This window comes from Pristiophorus japonicus, chromosome 15 (genome assembly GCF_044704955.1).
Source record: "Pristiophorus japonicus isolate sPriJap1 chromosome 15, sPriJap1.hap1, whole genome shotgun sequence".
In the NCBI taxonomy this organism is placed as follows: domain Eukaryota; kingdom Metazoa; phylum Chordata; class Chondrichthyes; family Pristiophoridae; genus Pristiophorus; species Pristiophorus japonicus.
This window is the reverse complement of record NC_091991.1, coordinates 186,030,138-186,048,834: the sequence shown is the minus strand read 5'-3', so window position 1 is coordinate 186,048,834 and position 18,697 is coordinate 186,030,138. Positions and strand designations below refer to the sequence as shown.

The window sequence follows — 18,697 nt, the reverse complement described above, 5'->3', positions numbered from 1 at the left end:
TTATAGAAAAGCGTTCAGCTTCCACTCATTGCCTCAAGTTTTGCAATAATTAAGTTTGAGATTAATAGAAAAATTGCCAGTGCTGGAAATCAGAAATAATTGCTCATCTAACATGCAATTCCAACATTTTCTGCTTTATTTGACATTGGGAACTGGTCCTTTTAACAGAAATTAACATGGTCTCTGACGGTCACTAATGCTCAAGGATGCGCTGTATCTGCTAACCAGCAGCTGTGTAGCACAGCATGTGTATTGTGCGGCACTGTTGGTCTTTTGTACTCTGCCTCCTGATATTTTAATCGGGGGGACTGAAGACCTTCGAAGGAATGGATGTAAAGCGCTAATACCTGCCACCATTGAACACTAAGCGATTTAACATTCACTATAGAATATGTTTGCAACTCACAAAGTCTACTCGGCATTGTCCATTTGTTTTGGTTACCAGCCATTGTGGCACCTGCTGGAGCAAGTTACAGCCAGCTACTAATTTCTTGTCCCAGCCAACACTAAAATGTCTTTTCTCCTGTACACTTCAGGCCACAGAAAACACCTCCAGCTGGGAGGGTGGGATCACTCGGTGCTTCCAGTTAGGTGGGTGGGGGCTCTCCATTCGATAAGGTGCCACATAAAAGTTTACTGCACAAGATAAAAGTTCAGGGGGTTGGGAGTATTATATTAGGATAGATAGAGGATTGGTTAACTAACAGAGAACCGAGAATCGGGATAAATGGTTCATTCTCTGGTTGGCAATCAGTAACTAGTGGGATGCCGCAGGGATCAGTGCTGGGACCCTAATTATTTACAATCTATATTAATGACTTGGAAGAAGGGACTGAGTGTAACGTAGCCAAGTTTGCTGACGATACGAAGATGGGAGGAAAAGCAATGTGTGAGGAAGGCACAGAAAATCTGCAAAAGGACATAGACAGGCTAAGTGAGTGGGCAAAAATTTGGCAGATGGGGTATAATGTTGGAAAGTGTGAGGTCATGCACATTGGCAGGAAAAAAATCAAAGAGCAAGTTATTATTTAAATAGCGAAAGATTGCAAAGTGCTGCAGTACAGTGGGACCTGGGGGTACTTGTGCATGAAACACAAAAGGATAGTATGCAGGTGCAGCAAGTGATCAGGAAGGCCAATGGTATCTTGGCCTTAATTGCAAAGGGGATGGAGTATAAAAGCAGGGAAGTCTTGCTACAGTTGTACAGGGTATTGGTAAGACCACACCTGGAATACTGCATGCAGTTTTGGTTTCCATATTTACGAAAGGATATATTTGCTTTGGAGGCAGTTCAGAGAAGGTTCACTAGGTTGATTCCAGAGATGAGGGGGTTGACTTATGAGGAAAGGTTGAGCAGTTTGGGCCTCTACTCATTGGAATTCAGAAGAATGAGAGGTGATCTTATCGAAACTTATAAGGTAATGAGGGGGCTTGATAAGGTGGATGCAGAGAGGATGTTTCCACTGATGGGGAGACTAGAACTAGAGGGCATGATCTTAGAATAAGGGGCCGCCCATTTAAAACTGAGATGAGATGGAATTTCTTCTCTGCGGCTTGTAAATCTCTGGAATTCACTGCCTCAGAGAGCTGTGGAAGCTGGGTCATTAAATAAATTTAAGACGGAGATAGACAGTTTCTTAAACGATAAGGGGTTATGGGGAGCAGGCAGGCAAGTGGAGCTGAGTCCATGATCAGATCAGTCATGATCGTATTAAATGGTGGAGCAGGCTCGAGGGGCCGTATGGCCTATTCCTGCTCCTATTTCTTGTTACTCCAGCTGGGAGGGTGGTGTTGATCGGTTACTCCAGCTGGGAGGGTGGTGTTGATCGGTTACTCCAGCTGGGAGGGTGGTATTGATCAAACCCACTAGTAGAAGCTAGCGAGTTGGGAAGGTAGCTAACTGCAACATTGTAAGTTGTACCCTTTGGTTGGGAGTTGGTTATTTTAATCATTTGATTTATGAAACTACTGTGAACATTTCAGTTTGATTGACTGAGATATATGCATTGGGTCTGAAGGTGTGACCAAAAGTAACCAGGTGTTAATGTGTCTTTGATCAAGTTGGTGAAAATCCATACTATTTATGTATGTAATGAATGTATGTAAATATATGAAACACTTCAATAATCAACACAATGTAATTAATGAATAATGGATTGGTTGAGTTTATCTGCAGTGTGCTAGCAGTCAGGCTAGTTTTGTCTGACTGTTGATGTAAGCATGGGTTGAATTCAGATCATTGCCATTCAGGCAAATTGTCGGATTCTGCTTGGTTTTTCTTGTCCAGCTGGCAAATTGCTTTGATTTGCGATTGCTTTTTGGGGCTCTCTTCATTCCTATTGGAATTCAGAATGGAACTGTGTGTCATCATTGTGACCCATTTTATACTGTCCTGTGGAACCAGATTGAAGTCTTTTTGAGATGGTCTGCACTGATTTCTAGCACTTGTGCACTACAGACTGAGATAAATAGTTTGAATGGAACCTAACAAAACTGGAGCAATCCCAGTTCTCCAACTGGTGATGATATAAATACAACCTATCGTAGAATCCGGATCCAATGATAGAATTCCAAATGACTACTCACTCCCTTTATAGATATTTTGGTCCGATGTTTTCTGAATGGGATTTCTGTTCTAGCCAGCAGTGCAATTTTTTGGCTACCAAGTGTTTGTACTTGTGATCTGCTCTCTTGTGAAGTTCCTAATCTCTGCTGACCTGTTTGGGGTAGGGGGAAGCAGGGGGAGAGAGCAGAACAGGATTTAAATGATTCCCCACAAAGAGAGAATGAAGCAGGACTTGGAAAAGTCTCGAGAAACAACTGATCACTGCCGAGACCAAAGGAAAAAGCTGCAGGTGCTGGAGATTTGAACCAAAAACACAATGCTGGAAAGACTCAGCAGGTCGGGCAGCATCTGTGGAGAGAACCGGCCTTGAGATTTGTAGAAGGATGCACAGCCGAAATGTTAACTGGTCTGTCCTCTCCACAGATGCTGAGCTGACCTGTGTGAACTGTAGAGTTGCGGTGAACCGAATTAGGAAAATGTCTTAATTTCCTGTTTGTGGGAGTGAGAGGTGAAGGATGTTTTGATGAGGTTTATGTGACACCAATTTATATTTTCCATTGCGTGCTCTCATGAGTTCACTGCCCTCCTGTCCCTCCATAACAATTCTCCTACCGATATTCACGGCCACCCCCTCATCCGTGTCCTCTATATTCCCACAGTCTCAAACACAAACAAGACCATCTCTGATCACTTCCTGTATCCCTTAACACTCACATCCCCCTTGCAACCCCACTTCTTTCTGTGTCCACTCTTACATGCCTCCTCTCAGCGACATCATCCAAGACGATGTCAGGATCCACATGTCTGCTTATGATGTCCAGCTCTACTTCACCACCATCTCTCTCGACGACTCCGCCGCCTCTGTGTTGTCAGGCTGCTGTCTAACATCCAGTCCTGGATGATCCCCAATTCCCTCCAATTAAACATTGTGATTACCAAAGCAATTGTCTTCAGACCCCGCTGTTCCCTCGCCACCGAATCCGTTCCCCTCCTGGTCACTGTCTTAGACTGAACCAGACGGTTGGCAACCTAAACGTCCTGTTCGACCCCAAGATGTGGTTCTGACTCCATGTCCTCTCAATCACAAAGACTGCCTATTTACACTTCCCCAATATCGCCTGCCTCAGCACATTTGCTGAAACCCTCATCTATGCTTTTGTTACCTCCTAGACTTGACTATTTCAATGCTCTCCTGGTCGGCCTACCACCTTCCACCTTCCATAAAGTTCTCTGGGCTCTTGTGCATGCCCTCTCCCTCTCTCTGCCCCACCATTGCCGGCCGTGCCTACAGCCGTACAGGCCCTAACCTCTGGAACCCCTCAACCTAAAACTCTCCCCCTCTCCACCTTTCAGATCCTCCTTAAAACCTGTCTCTTTAACCGAGCTTTTAGTCACCCATCCCAGTATCTCCTTCTTTGGCTCGATTGCCAGTTTTTGTTCATTTATGCTCTTGTGCAGCATCGTAAGGAACTGTATAAAAGTAAGTTGACTTATAAATTAAATTTTTTAAACATTTTTCTGCAATCTGTAATTGCGTTTTGTCCCCACTGCCACTTGGGAGCATGAAGAATGGGGTGGGGGGGGGGGGGGGGGTGGTATTAGTGGGGCGTGGTGCCTGGGGGGTAGTGGTGGGGAGTGGTGCATGATGCTTGGCCTTCACATGTTTTGAACAAAAAGCAAAATACTGTGGATGCTCGAAATCTAAAATAAAAATAGGAATGCTGGAAATACTCAGCCGGTCAGGGAGCATCTGTGGAGAGAGGAAAGGGGTTTGCTGAACTTTTCCGGTCTTGTGACCGAAGCTACAGCCCACCAGCAGCAACAGAAGCAGGTGACTGGTCGAGGGGGAAAAATGAGCACAAAGAATGAATGATCAGTAGGGACAGGGGACAATTCTATGACAAGTGATAGCGTAAGACAAAAGGAGGCATGATGAGGGCTAATACAGGGGAACAGCAATAAAAGGAATGAGAGACCGAGAGGGTGTGTGAATAGCTAAAGCAGAAGAGAAGGGGAGGGAAGCATGGAAAAACCGGCAGGCGCCATAGCCCGGGAGTGCTGACAGAAAAAGAGCTGGTCGACAAGAGAGTGCAGGCGATATTCTTAGTCTTCCTTAATCATTTTCTGCTTAGGGAAATTATTATCCCTTATGCTTTTATTCAAAAGTTGGTGGACATAAAGTTCCCTAAAGCTAGGTTGCAGAGTTTTGATTATAGGACAAGGTGTGTTGTAATTAACCTCATTTATAGGTGCAACTTCAAGTTAATTTGTGTAATGCTGCCATGTGCTAACCTGACCTATATATTTCCTAAACCTAGTTTTAAAAAATTAGAACCTTTTAATCCAACGATGAAATTGGGCTTTGTGTAACTGTTAGTGCTTTGGTGAATTGGGCCTGGTCTGCAGCTCGAAGCATGGAAAGCTGCTCCCGAATCCTTGCCAGTCACTGACTTGCGATGGCGTCCTCTGTTTTGGGACTGCCATTTTGCAGTCAGGATTTCAAGCAGTTAGGTTGTAGTTTTGATTTGCTGTGGTGGGTAAGAAGCATCCTACAATGGTTAAACATGCTACTAACAGGAATTTCAGCAATGTGTTTGGTTAAGAAGGTCTTTGTTCGGGTGAGTAACTGCTCTGATGTGTGACAGTTTGAAGATCTGATGCCAGTGAAAGAATAATATCCGATCTCTGCGAGCGAGAGTTGAGAAAATACAGTTCAGAGCATGGATTTGAAATTGATTTTGCTTCCTGGCTGTGTCAGACCATATTATTTTGTTTTCTTCTGGCTCTACCTATCAAGCTGCGACTTTTGCTGTTCCACCCACAGAACTTTGGCGAGTAATGTGCTGGATTATGTTATGCACATCTACCTGTTTAACCCAGGAATAGTTGATAATCAGAAGCGCTGTATCTGCTTTTGCCAGTATTGTTGAAAGGATGCAGGGATCAGTTGTCCATGATTGCTGTATAACCAGATCAAACACTCTCTTAAATATACCCAAATTGCTATTAGAGAAGAGGATCTCTCTCCGTTTTATACTGGGTTAGTGCCACTAGATCCCGACACGCGGTCTTGCACAGCCAGTCAGCTCCCCAGTAAACCTGCCAGATTCACCAATGCCAGCAGCCAAGCCTTGTCCTCCGCCATTCAATGCGATCACGGCTGATCATCGACCCCACATCACTTTCCTGCCCGATCACCATATCCCTTGATTTCCCAAGAACCCAAAAAGCTATCTATCTCTGTCTTGAATATAGTCAAGGACTCAGCATTCACAGCCCGCTGGGGCAGAGTTACAAAGATTCACAACCTTCTGTGTGAAGAAATTCCTCCTCATCTCAGTCTTAAATGGTCTACATCTTATCCTGGGACTGCCGCTGAATTCTAGCCACTCCAGCCAGGGGAAACAACCTCTCAGCATTTACCCTGTTAATCCCCTTCAGAATCCTGTATGCTTCAATGAGATCACCTCTTGTTCTTCTAAACTCCAAAGAGTATAGGCCCGTTCTACACAATCTCTCATCATTGGTATTAAATATTCCTGGATATAGAGGGAAAGAAAGATGGGAGGTGGTGTGGCAGTATTAGTAAAGGAGAAAGTTAACAGAGCTGAAGAGGGAGGATGACCTGGAGGAGTCAAGGACAGAATGTATTTGCTTAGAGTTAAGAAACAATAGAGGTGCCATTACACTACTAGGTTTATTCTATAGGCCACCGAATAGATATGGAGGAGCAAATTTGCAGAGAAATTAGAGAGGTGCAAGAATATAGTGTAATGATAATGGGGGACTTAAACTATCCTAATGTAGGGCCCAAGTTTCCACATAATTTGCGCCTGATTTTTAGGAGCAACTGGTGGAGAACGGACTATCTTAGAAATCGCAATTCTCCACATTTTTTTTTGCAGTTCTAGTCAGGTAAAACAGTTCTACTTTGGAACAGAATTTTTTCTTCAAAAGGGGGCGTGTCCGGCCACTGACGCCTGATTTCAAAGTTTCCACAGTGAAAACGTACTCCAAACTCCATTAGAATGGAGCAAGTGAAGATTTTTGTAGAACTGAAAAAACCTGTTCTACACATTAAAAAATCAGGCGCAGGTTACAAATTAGGCGTCCAGAATGAGGGGGGGGAAGTCATTAAATTCTACAATAAATCCTTATTTATACTTCTACAAATATTATACAAATAAATCCAACCTGAATAAACATTTATAAGCAAAGAAAAGATTAAATAAACCATCTTCCTACCTGTGTGAAAGTGCTTCAGGCACAGAGAATGCTGCAGTCAGCCTGAGGCGCCCGTTCTTCCTGCGGGGGGGGGGGGAGGGGAGAGGAGGCACCCGTTCTTCCCGCGCGGGGGGTTGGGGAGAGGAGGCGCCCGTTCTTTCCCACGGGGGGGGAGGAGGAGGCGCCCGTTCTTCCCGCGGGGGGGGGGGGGGGGGAGGAGACAGTGAGAAGGCTGCAAGTGCTGATGGCAATGTGCTTTTATTAAAAAAAATGTTCAAAAATTAAACAGCTACAAAGAACTACAAAAATGGCTGAGTGCCAATGTTTTTTTCACACTAAGCATGCGCGAACGCTCCAACGCGCGCGCGCAGCGTTGCCGGCAGGAAAAAAACTAATTTAAATAGTACCTGCCCCCTCCCACTTACAAGATTGGCGTGAGTGTAGGCTCCGCCCCCTGTGCACCGCACCAGGCAAACGAGGAGCTGCAGGGCGCTCCAGAATCGCGATTTTTTTTTTTAGGTGCGAAAAACGGGCGCCCAGCTCACAGGGGCGCCCGTTTTTTATCATGTGGAAACTTGGGCCCATAGAGTGGGATAATAGTGCAAAGGGCGGAGAGGGGGAAGAATTTCTGAAGTGTGTTCAGGAGAATTTTCTTGATCAGTATGTTTCTGGCCCAACGAGGGAGGAGGCATTGCTGGATCTGGTTCTGGGGAATGAGGTGGGTCAAGTGGAGCAAGTGTCAGTAGGGGAACATTTAGGGAACAGTGATCATAGTAGCGTAAGGTTTAGATTAGCGATGGAAAAGGACAGGGAGCAATCTGGAGTAAAAATACATAATTGGAGGAAGGCAAATTTCAGTGGGATAAGAACGGATCTGGCCCGAGTAAATTGGAATCAAAGTTTGTCGGGCAAAACTGTAGTGGCCAATGGGCTGCCTTTGAAGATGGAAGATGAAATAGTTTGGGTACAGTCAAGGTACATTCCCACGAGGGGGAAATTTAGGGCAACTAAAGTCAGAGCTCCCTGGATGACGAAAGGGACAGAGAGTAAGGTGAAGCAGAAAAAGAGTGCGTATGACAGATGGCAGACCGAGAATAGATCTGAGAATCAGGCTGAATATAGAAAGTTCAGAGGAAAAATGAAAAAGAAAATAAGAAGGGCAAAGAGAGGTTATGTGAATAGACTGGCAGCCAACACAATAGTCTTCTTTAGATATATATAATGTAGTCTTCTATCTATATATTAACTGGGTAGTAAGAGGAGGGGTTGACCAAAAAGGAGAGCTGTGCATGGAGGCAGAGGTACTAAATGAGTATTTTGCATCTGTCTTCACCAAGGAAGAGGATGCTGCCATAGATATAGTAAAGGAGGGGGCAGAGGACATACTGTATGAGATAAGAATTACAAGAAAGGCTGGCTGTACTTAAATTAGATAAGTCACCAGGACCAGATGGGATGTTTCCTTGGAGGGAAGTTAAGGAAGAAATCGCAGAGGTACAGTCCATAATCTACCAATCCTCTTTTTAGAAGACAGGAGAATTGCAAATGTTACCCCCTTGTTCAAAAAAGGGTGTAAGGATAAACCCAGCAACTACAGGCCGCTCAGTTTAACATCGATAGTGGGGAAGCTTTTAGAAACAATAATCCGGGACAAAATTAACAGTCACTTGGACAAGTGTGGATTAATTAAGGAGAAAGCCAGCACAGATTTGTTAGTCAAATTGTGTTTAAACAACTTGATCGAATCATTTGATGAGGTGATGGAGAGGGTCGATGAGGGCAATGCGGTTGGCGTGGTGTACATGGATTTCCAAAAGGCGTTCGATAAAGTGCCACATAATATGCTTGCAGCAAAGTTGAAGCTCATGGAATAAAAGTGGAAGATGGATGCGGAATTGTCTCGGTGACAGGAAACAGGGAGCAGTGGTGAACAGTTGTTTATCGGACTGGAGGAAGGTATACAGTGGGGTTCCCCAGGGGTCAGTGCCAGGACCACTGCTTTTCTTGATATATATTAATGACCTGGGTGTACAGGGTACAATTTCAAAATTTGCAGATGACACAAAACTTTTAAGCATAGTGAACAGTGAGGAGGATAGTGATAGACTTCAGGAAGACATAGACAGGCTGATGGATTGGGCGGACATGGAGCAGATGGAAATTTCATGCAGAAAATTGCAAAGTGATGCATTTTGGTTGAAAGAATGTAAACTAACAGGTACAATCCTAAAAGGTGCATGAACAGAGACACCTAGTGCTATATGTACACAAATCGTTGAAGGACGCAGGGCAGGTTGAGAAAGCGGTTAAAAAATCATCCTGTGCTTCATAAATAGAGGTATAGAGTTCAAAAACATGGAAATTATGACGAACCTATATAAAACACTGGTTCGGCTTCAACTGGAGCATTGTGTCCAATTCTGGGCACTGCACTTTAGGAAGGATGTGAAGGCCTCCTCATCTCAGTCCTAAATGGCCGACCCCTTATTCTGAGACTGTGACCCCTGGTTCTAGACTCCAGCCTGGGGAAACATCCTCCCTGCATCTACCTGTGAAGCCCTGTAAGAATTTTGTATGTTTCAATGAGATCTCTCATTCTTCTAAACTCTAGAGCAATATAGGCCTAGTCTACTCAATCTCTCCTCATAGGACAGTTTCCCCCCCCCCCGCCCCCATTCCAGGTATCAGTCTGGTGAAGCTTTGTTGCGTACTCTCGATGGCAAGTATATCCTTCCTTGGGTAAGGAGACCAAAACTGTACACAATACTCCAGGTGTGGTCTCACCAGGGTCTAATATAAATGCAGTAAGACATCTTTACTCTCGTCTTCAAATCCTCTTGCAGTAAAGGCCAACATACCATTTGCTTTCTTAATTGCTTGCTATACCTGCCTGTTAACTTTGTGATTTGTGTACAAGGACACCCAGATCCCTCTGAACACCAGCATTTCCTAGCCTCTCACCAAAGTGGATAACTTCACATTTCTCCACCTTGTATTCCATTTGCCATGTTCTTGCCCACTCACTCAGCCTGTCTATATCCTCTTGAAGCCTCTTTGCATCCTCCTCACAGCTTGCATTCCCACCTAGCTTTGTATCACTATGTTGACTCTGCTCAATCTTATTATTCTTTCAGTTCCCTGTTACCACATTCTTAATAATAGATTCTAGCATTTTCCCTTCTACTGATGTCAGGCTAACTGGTCTGTAGTTCCCCGTTTTCTCTCTCCTTCCTTTCTTAAATAGTGGGATTACATTTGCTACCTTCCAATCCCCGAAAACTGTTCCAGAATCTATGGAATTTTGGAAAATGTCAACCAATGCATCCACTATCTCTATAGCCACCTCTTTCAAAACCCTAGGATGTAGGTAGGCCTCAGGTCCAGAGGATTTAACGGCTTTCAGTCCCATTAATTTCTCCAGTACCCTTTTTTTTAACTAATACTGATTTCTCTTACACTCATTCTATTTTCCCTTTATCAATTTCTTGGTCCTCCTTTTGCTGAATTCTAAAATGCTCCCAACTCTCAGGCTTACTGCTCTTTCTGGCAACATTATAAGCCTCTTCCTTTGATCTGATACTATAACTTTTCCTGTGGGGATTTTGTGCCTTAAAGGAATGTATATTTGTTGTAAATTATCTATTAATTCTTTAAATGCTATCCATTGCTTGTCATACCTTTTAATGTAGTTTCCCAACCTACCTTAGCCAACTTGCCCCTCATACCTACATAGTTTGGTTTGTTTAGATTAAAGACCCTAGTTTTGGATTCAACTAAATAATTTCCAAACTTGATAGAATTTTATATCATAATATGGTCACTCTTCCCTAAAGGCCCCTTTACTACAAGGTTGTTAAATTAATCTATTCTCATTGCACAATACTAGATCTAAAATAGTTGGTTCCCGCAACATACTGATCTAGAAAACCTTCTTTTATACATTCCATGAATTCGTCCTCTACACTGAGTGCAAAATTGGTTTGCCCAGTCTATATGTAGATTAAAGTCATCAGAACATATGAAATAGGAGCAGGAGTCGGCCATTGGCCCCTCGAGCCTGCTCTGCCATTCAACAAGATCATGACTGATCTGATCCTGAGCTCAGTTCCACTTCCCCGCCTGCCCGCCATAACCCTTGACTCCCTTATTGCTCAAAAACCTGTCTGTCTCCACCTTAAATATATTCAATGACCCAGCCTCCACAGCTCTCCGGGGCAGAGAATTACACAGATTTACGACCCTCAGAGAAGAAATTTCTCCTCATCTCAGTTTTAAATGGGCAACCCCTTAATCTTAAACGATGCCCCCTAATTTTCGTTTTCCCCCACAAGTGGAAACATCCTCTCTGCATCCACCCTGTCGAGCTCCCTCAGTATTTTATAAGTTTCAATAAGATCACCTCTCATTCTTCTAAACCCCAATGAGTATATTCCCCCATGATTCCTGTATTACCCTTGTTACATGCCTTCCTAATTTCCTGATTATACTCTGCCCTACATTACAACTACTGTTCTGGGGCCTATAAACAACAATGTTTGCTGCCGCTTGCTGTTTCTTTGCTCCACCCAAACTGATTCTACTACTTGATTTTCAGAGCTAAGATCCTTTCTGTCCACTGCCTTTATCTCATCCTTTATTATCAGGGCTGCCCCTTTTTTTTTTCCATTTTGCCTATCTCTTATAAAAGTTAAGTATCCTGGAATATTTAGTTTCCCAACCTCGGTCACTTTGCTACCGTAATGGCTATTGGATCAGACCTATTAATTTCTATTTGCACTATTAATTCATCAACAAAGGAGAGGATGACAAAAGGGAATACAAAGAAGTTGGGGAAAAAGTCAAAAAAACAATTAGGAAGGCAAAGAGAAACTACAAAATTAAATTATCATGGAATATAAAAATAAATAGTAAAGTATTCTACAGATAAATAAAACAGAAAATCAGAAAAGGGATACGGTCACTAAGCGATAAACTTGCAGGTAATAACAGTGAAATGGCAGAAATATTAAATAATTACTTTGCCTCTGTATTTACCAGGGAGATTAACATGGTGGACATGACATTAAAACATTTAAGATGGAAAAGGGGGAGGTAATTTATAAATTGATCAAACTTGGAGAGGATAAACCCCATATTAAAAGAAGTTAGGGAAGAGATAGCAGAGACATTATTACACATATATTACAATTCACTAGAAAAGGGATTCGTGCCAGAGGACTGGCAGGCAGCTAATGTGATTCCTATATTTAAAAAGGGAGATACAAGCAGTCCAGGGAACTATAAACCAAATTAGCTTACCATCGGTGATAGGGAAAATAATGGAATCCTTACTCAAAGATGTAATAGAAAAATATCTGGAAACTGAATATATAAAGAATAGGCAGCACAGATTTCAAGAGAAAGGTCATGCTTCACCAACCTTATTGAATTCTTTGAAGAAGTAACAGAAGGTAATGCAGTAGATGCAATATATTATAGTGTGAGTATATATTTGGATTTTCAAAATGCCTTCGATACAGTACCGCGTAGTAGACTCCTGACTAAGGTCAGAACATGTGGAGTCGGGACAAATAGCAGAATGGAGAGCAAGCTGGCTACGAAACAGAAAACCGAGAGTAGGGGTTAAAGGTCGTTACTCAGATTGGCAGAAGGTGGGCAGTGGTGGTCCACAGGGATCGGTGCTGGGACCACTGCTGTTCACACTTTACATAAATGATCAGGAATCGGAAGTACAATTTCAAAATTTGTGGATGGAACCAAATTGTGGTTGTAGCTAATATAGAGGAAGACTAAGGCAAAATACAGGAAAACATTAAACGTGCAGAATGGGCATGTAATTGGCAAATGTACTTCAATATAGATAAGTGTGAGGTTGTACATTTTGGTAGGAAGAAGGCGATCACCTTGGAAAATAAGTGTCCTAATATGGTAGTTAAAAAGCATATGGGTTACTTGGGTTTATAAATAGAGGAATAGAATATACAGGTTGAGCATCAAATCCAGAGTTCCGGAATCCAGACACCGGGATGATCTGTGGCAGGGTCGTCTAGAAGCCTTAAAATGTTCTGGAATCCAGATACCCTGCCAAACCGCTTACCACTGCCAGCCAGCCAGGCCCAGGGAAAATCCAGAAATAAAACTCTTGACTGCGGCACCCCCAGCCTTGCACACCAGCAATCTGCCAAAAATCGCCGGCGCAAGACCCCAGCGAAACTCTGCAAGCGGCAGTTCTGAAATGGGCCGTCCGAAAACCGGACACAGACACTGCAGCCCAAACCAGCCGGCCCCTGCCTGCTCCCAAATGAAACCACACAAATCGGGAGCTGTGATCGGATTGTAACGCCCCATGGCCCCAAACAGACCCAACCCGATCCGACCTCACCCAATTGCGAATAACTACAAAATGACGGTCCAAAATCCAGAAATATTGGAATCTGGGCCCAGGCATTTCCGGACTCGGGATGTTGGAAGGACGTTCCGAAGTCCGGAAATACCTGAAATCGAGAACAGCCTCGGGCCCGAAGCTTGTGGATTTTTGACACTCAACCTGTAAAAGTAAAGAGATCATGCTCGAATTTTATAATTTGCTGGTTGTGCCTCAGCTGGAGTATTGTGGACAATTCTGGGCACTACACTTCAGGAAAGATGCACATGTCTTAGAAAGGGTATGGAGGAGGTTTACCAAGTGGTTCATAGAATCATAGACATTTACAGCATGGAAGGAAGCCATTTCGGCCCATCGTGTCCGCGCCGGCCAACGAGGCTATCCAGCCAAATCCCACTTTCCAGCTCTCGGTCCGTAGCCCTGTAGGTTACGGCACTTCAAGTGCACATCCAAGTACTTTTTAAATGTGGTGAGGGTTTCTGCCTCTACCATCCTTTCAGGCAGTGAATTCCAGACCCCCACCACCCTCTGGCTGAAGACCTTTCCCCTCAAATCCCCTTTAAACCTTCTACCAATTATTTTAAATTTATGCCCCCTGGTTCTTGACCCCTCTGCTAAGGGAAATAGACCCTTTCTGTCCACTCGGCCCTTCATAATTTTATACACCTCAATGAGGTCTCCTGTCCGCCTCCTCCATTCCAAGGAAAACAAATCCAGCCTATCCAATCTGTCCTCATAGCCTAGATTCTCCTCGCAACATCCTCATAAATCTACTCTCTACCCTCTCTAGTGCAATCACATCTTTGCTGTAATGCGGTGACCAGAACTGCACACAGTACTCCAACTGTGGCCTAACCAGTGTTTTATACAGTTCAAGCATAACCCCTCTGCTCTTGTATTCTCTGCCTTGGCCAATAAAGGCAAGCATTCCGTATGCCTTCTTAACCACCTTATCTACCTGGCCTACTTTTGAGATCTGTGGACCTGCACTCCAAGGTCCCTTTGTTCCTCTACACTTCTCAGTGTCCTACCATTTAGTATGTATTCCTTTTCTTCTTGATGGGGTTAGATGAAGGATGGGAAATGGCTCATGTGAAGCATAAACACCAGCATAGACCTGTTAGGCCAAATGGGCTGTTTCTTTGCTGTTAATACTACGTAAACCAATGGGGGACAACACTGAGCTCCCAACACACAACACCAATGGTCTGGAAGTGGTGGGCTCCACCTTGGTGGTGCAGGATGGGTGGGAGCAGTCTGTTCTCATGGCTCGACTGATCATTAATGGGATTGATCATGTTCTGGCGAGGCCTGCATATTGAACTATTCTCTAAGTTCTCCTCTGAATAAAAGTTATGTGGCAGTAGTCGATTTTATTCATTTGGAAATCCAATGAAAGAAGCTCTTTTAACCTATGCGTATATATTCGTAAGTCGTATTTGCTGAATAGCATGATTGTATAGTAAAATCTAGCAGCCAATCCTTGATCAGATACTCAGCCTGCCATGGGATACTGAGGGACCAAAGAGCAGTTTAAAATCTGTCAGTCCTGGAATTGAGTTCAACCATCTGCTCACTATTGTCTGTTTTATCGGCTGCAATGTTTGCAGTGTTTAATGAATTGTTTTGGCCGTGACTTGAAAACGACTCATTTTCAATCCTTTCGGTCACCCAGTGCAGTGTGCCGCCTCTGAGCAAACAGGGATTCTGCTTCCATGCAAGTGATAACCTTTCCCAATCCCCTTTACCTGGCTCTCCACTTGCTTAAAAGATGTTCATCTCGAACATCTTGCAGTTCTGATGAAAGCTTAGCGACCTGAAACATTGTCTGTGTCTCTCTCCACAGATGCGGTCTGACCGGCAATGTTTGTTTTTATTTCAGATTTCCAGTACCTGCAGTATTTTGCTTTTGTGACGATGTTGATGTGTTTAGTGAGTGGAAGGTATGCGAATGCCCCAGGGCAACGGTCCTTCCTTTATTTAGTTTAATATTTTACCCAATTTTCTCTTCCTCTTTGCAACTCATGCTGCTTGCTGAACCTGGCTGCGGCTGGATTATAATCAGGAGCAAGAACTGTGGCTGATTTTCCCCATTCTCTCTCTCTCTCCTACAGATATTAAGACCATTATAGTACCTCCACTATTGGGGACCGCTTTGCGGAGCATCTCCATTCAGTCCGTTAGCGTGACCCCAAGCTTCCGGTCGCCTGTCACTTTAATTCTCTGCCTCACTCCCACTCTGACCTCTCCGTCCTCAGCCTCTTGCACTGTTCCAATGAAGCTCAACGTAAACTCCAACAGCACCTCATCTTTCGTTTAGGCACTTTACAGCCTTCTGGACTCAACATCGAGTTCAACAATTTCAGACAGTGACCCCTGCCCCTGTTCTCTCTCTCTCTCTCTCCCGTGCCAGCAGTCAGTGATTCTGCCGGCTCCATTCACACCCTCTCGAGACTCATCTTTTGTTTCTTAACTTAAAAACATAGAAAAATAGGTGCAGGAGTCGGTCATTCGGCCCTTCGAGCCTGCACCACCATTCAATAAGATCATGGCTGATCATTTCCTCAGTACCCCTTTACCTGCTTTCTCTCCATACCCCTTGACCTCTTTAGCCGTAAGGGCCATATCTAACTCTCTCTCGAATATATCCAATGAACTGGCATCAACAACACTCTGCGGTAGGGAATTCCACAGGTTAACAACTCTCTGAATGAAGTTGTTTCTCCTCATCTCAGTATTAAATGGCCTACCCCTTATCCTAAGACTATGTCCCCTGGTTCTGGACTTCCCCAACATCGGGAACATTCTTCCTGCATCTAACCTGTCCCGTCCTGTCAGAATCTTGTATGTTTCTATGAGACGTCACAGCCTAGGGGGTAAGTGATTGGCTGGTGATTGGTGAGTAGTTTTTCTTTTTCTTCTTATATTGGTCAGTAACTTTTAACATTGTTATTACCAGTTTAAGTGTATCTAAGGGTTCAGTCATGGCAGGAGAGCTCGGTCGGGTGTTATGCTCCTCCTGTACCATGTGGGAACTCAGGGACACTTCCGGTGTCCCTGACGACTACGTGTGCGGGAAGTGTGTCCACCTCCAGCTCCTGACCGACCGCGTTGCGGAGTTGGAGCTGAGGGTGGATTTACTCTGGAGCATCCACGATGCTGAGAATGACGTGAGTATCACGTGTAGTGAGTTGGTCTTACCGCAGGTGAAGGGTCCACAGCCAGATAGGGAATGGAAGACCAGCAGGAAGAGTAGTGCAAGGAAGGTAGTGCAGGGGTCCCCTGTGGTCATCCCCCTGCAAAACAGATACACCGCTTTGGGTGCTGTTGAGGGGAATGACTCATCAGGGGAGGGCAGCAGCAGCCAAGTTCATGGCACCGTGGCTGGCTCTGCTGCACAGGAGGGCAAGAAAAAGAGTGGGAGAGCGATAGTGATAGGGGATTCAATTGTGAGGGGAATAGATAGGCGTTTCTGCGTCCGCAACCGAGACTCCAGGATGGTATGTTGCCTCCCTGGTGCAAGGGTCAAGGATGTCTCGAAGCGGGTGCAGGACATTCTGAAATGGGAGGGAGAACAGCCAGTTGTCGTGGTGCACATTGGTACCAACGACATAGGCAAAAAAAGGGATGAGGTCCTACGAAACGAATTTAAGGAGCTAGGAGCTAAATTAAAAAGTAGGACCTCAAAAGTAGTAATCTCGGGATTGCTACCAGTGCCACGTGATAGTCAGAGTAGGAATCGCAGGATAGCGCAGATGAATACGTGGCTTGAGCAGTGGTGCAGCAGGGAGGGATTCAAATTCCTGGGGCATTGGGACCGGTTCTGGGGGAGGTGGGACCAGTACAAACCGGACGGTCTGCACCTGGGCAGGACTGGAACCAATGTCCTAGGGGGAGTGTTTGCTAGTGCTGTTGGGGAGGATTTAAACTAATATGGCAGGGGGATGGGAACCAATGCAGGGAGACAGAGGGAAACAAAAAGGAGACAAAAGCAAAAGACAGAAAGGAGATGAGGAAAAGTGGAGGGCAGAGAAACCCAAGGCAAAGAACAAAAAGGGCCACTGTACAGCAAAATTCTAAAAGGACAAAGGGTGTTAATAAAACAAGCCTGAAGGCTTTGTGTCTTAATGCAAGGAGTATCCGCAATAAGGTGGATGAATTAATTGTGCAAATAGATGTTAACAAATATGATGTGATTGGGATTACGGAGACGTGGCTCCAGGATGATCAGGGCTGGGAACTCAACATTCAGGGGTATTCAACATTCAGGAAGGATAGAATAAAAGGAAAAGGAGGTGGGGTAGCATTGCTGGTTAAAGAGGAGATTAATGCAATAGTTAGGAAAGACATTAGCTTGGATGATGTGGAATCTATATGGGTAGAGCTGCAGAACACCAAAGGGCAAAAAACGTTAGTAGGAGTTGTGTACAGACCTCCAAACAGTAATAGGGATGTTGGGGAGGGCATCAAACAGGAAATTAGGGGTGCATGCAATAAAGGTGTAGCAGTTATAATGGCTGACTTTAATATGCACATAGATTGGGCTAGCCAAACTGGAAGCAATACGGTGGAGGAGGATTTCCTGGAGTGCATAAGGGATGGTTTTCTAGACCAATATGTTGAGGAACCAACTAGGGGGGAGGCCATCTTAGACTGGGTGTTGTGTAATGAGAGAGGATTAATTAGCAATCTCATTGTGCGAGGCCCCTTGGGGAAGAGTGACCATAATATGGTGGAATTCTGCATTAGGATGGAGAATGAAACAGTAATTTCAGAGACCATGGTCCAGAACTTAAAGAAGGGTAACTTTGAAGGTATGAGGCGTGAATTGGCTAGGATAGATTGGCGAATGATACTTAGGGGGTTGACTGTGGATGGGCAATGGCAGACATTTAGAGACCGCATGGATGAATTACAACAATTGTACATTCCTGTCTGGCGTAAAAATAAAAAGGGGAAGGTGGCTCAACCGTGGCTATCTAGGGAAATCAGGGATAGTATTAAAGCCAAGGAAGTGGCATACAAATTGGCCAGAAATAGCAGCGAACCTGGGGACTGGGAGAAATTTAGAACTCAGCAGAGGAGGACAAAGGGTTTGATTAGGACAGGAAAAATGGAGTACGAGAAGAAGCTTGCAGGGAACATTAAGGCGGATTGCAAAAGTTTCTATAGGTATGTAAAGAGAAAAAGGTTGGTGAAAACAAACGTAGGTCCCCTGCAGTCAGAAACAGGGGAAGTCATAACGGGGAACAAAGAAATGGCAGACCAATTGAACAAGTACTTTGGTTCGGTATTCACTAAGGAGGATACAAACAACCTTCCGGATATAAAAGGGGTCAGAGGGTCTAGTAAGGAGGGGGAACTGAGGGAAATCTTTATTAGTCGGGAAATTGTGTTGGGGAAATTGATGGGATTGAAGGCTGATAAATCCCCAGGGCCTGATGGACTGCATCCTAGAGTACTTAAGGAGGTGGCCTTGGAAATAGCGGATGCATTGACAGTCATTTTCCAACATTCCATTG

The 18,697-nt window shown here is 44.4% G+C and overlaps 1 protein-coding gene across 1 annotated transcript in view; it reads left to right on the top strand.

The window, feature by feature from the left end:
• Positions 1 to 18,697, top strand: part of alkbh5 (alkB homolog 5, RNA demethylase) — a 49,886-nt gene that overhangs the window by 16,606 nt on the left and 14,583 nt on the right. The gene's annotated exons all lie outside the window — the stretch shown is intronic.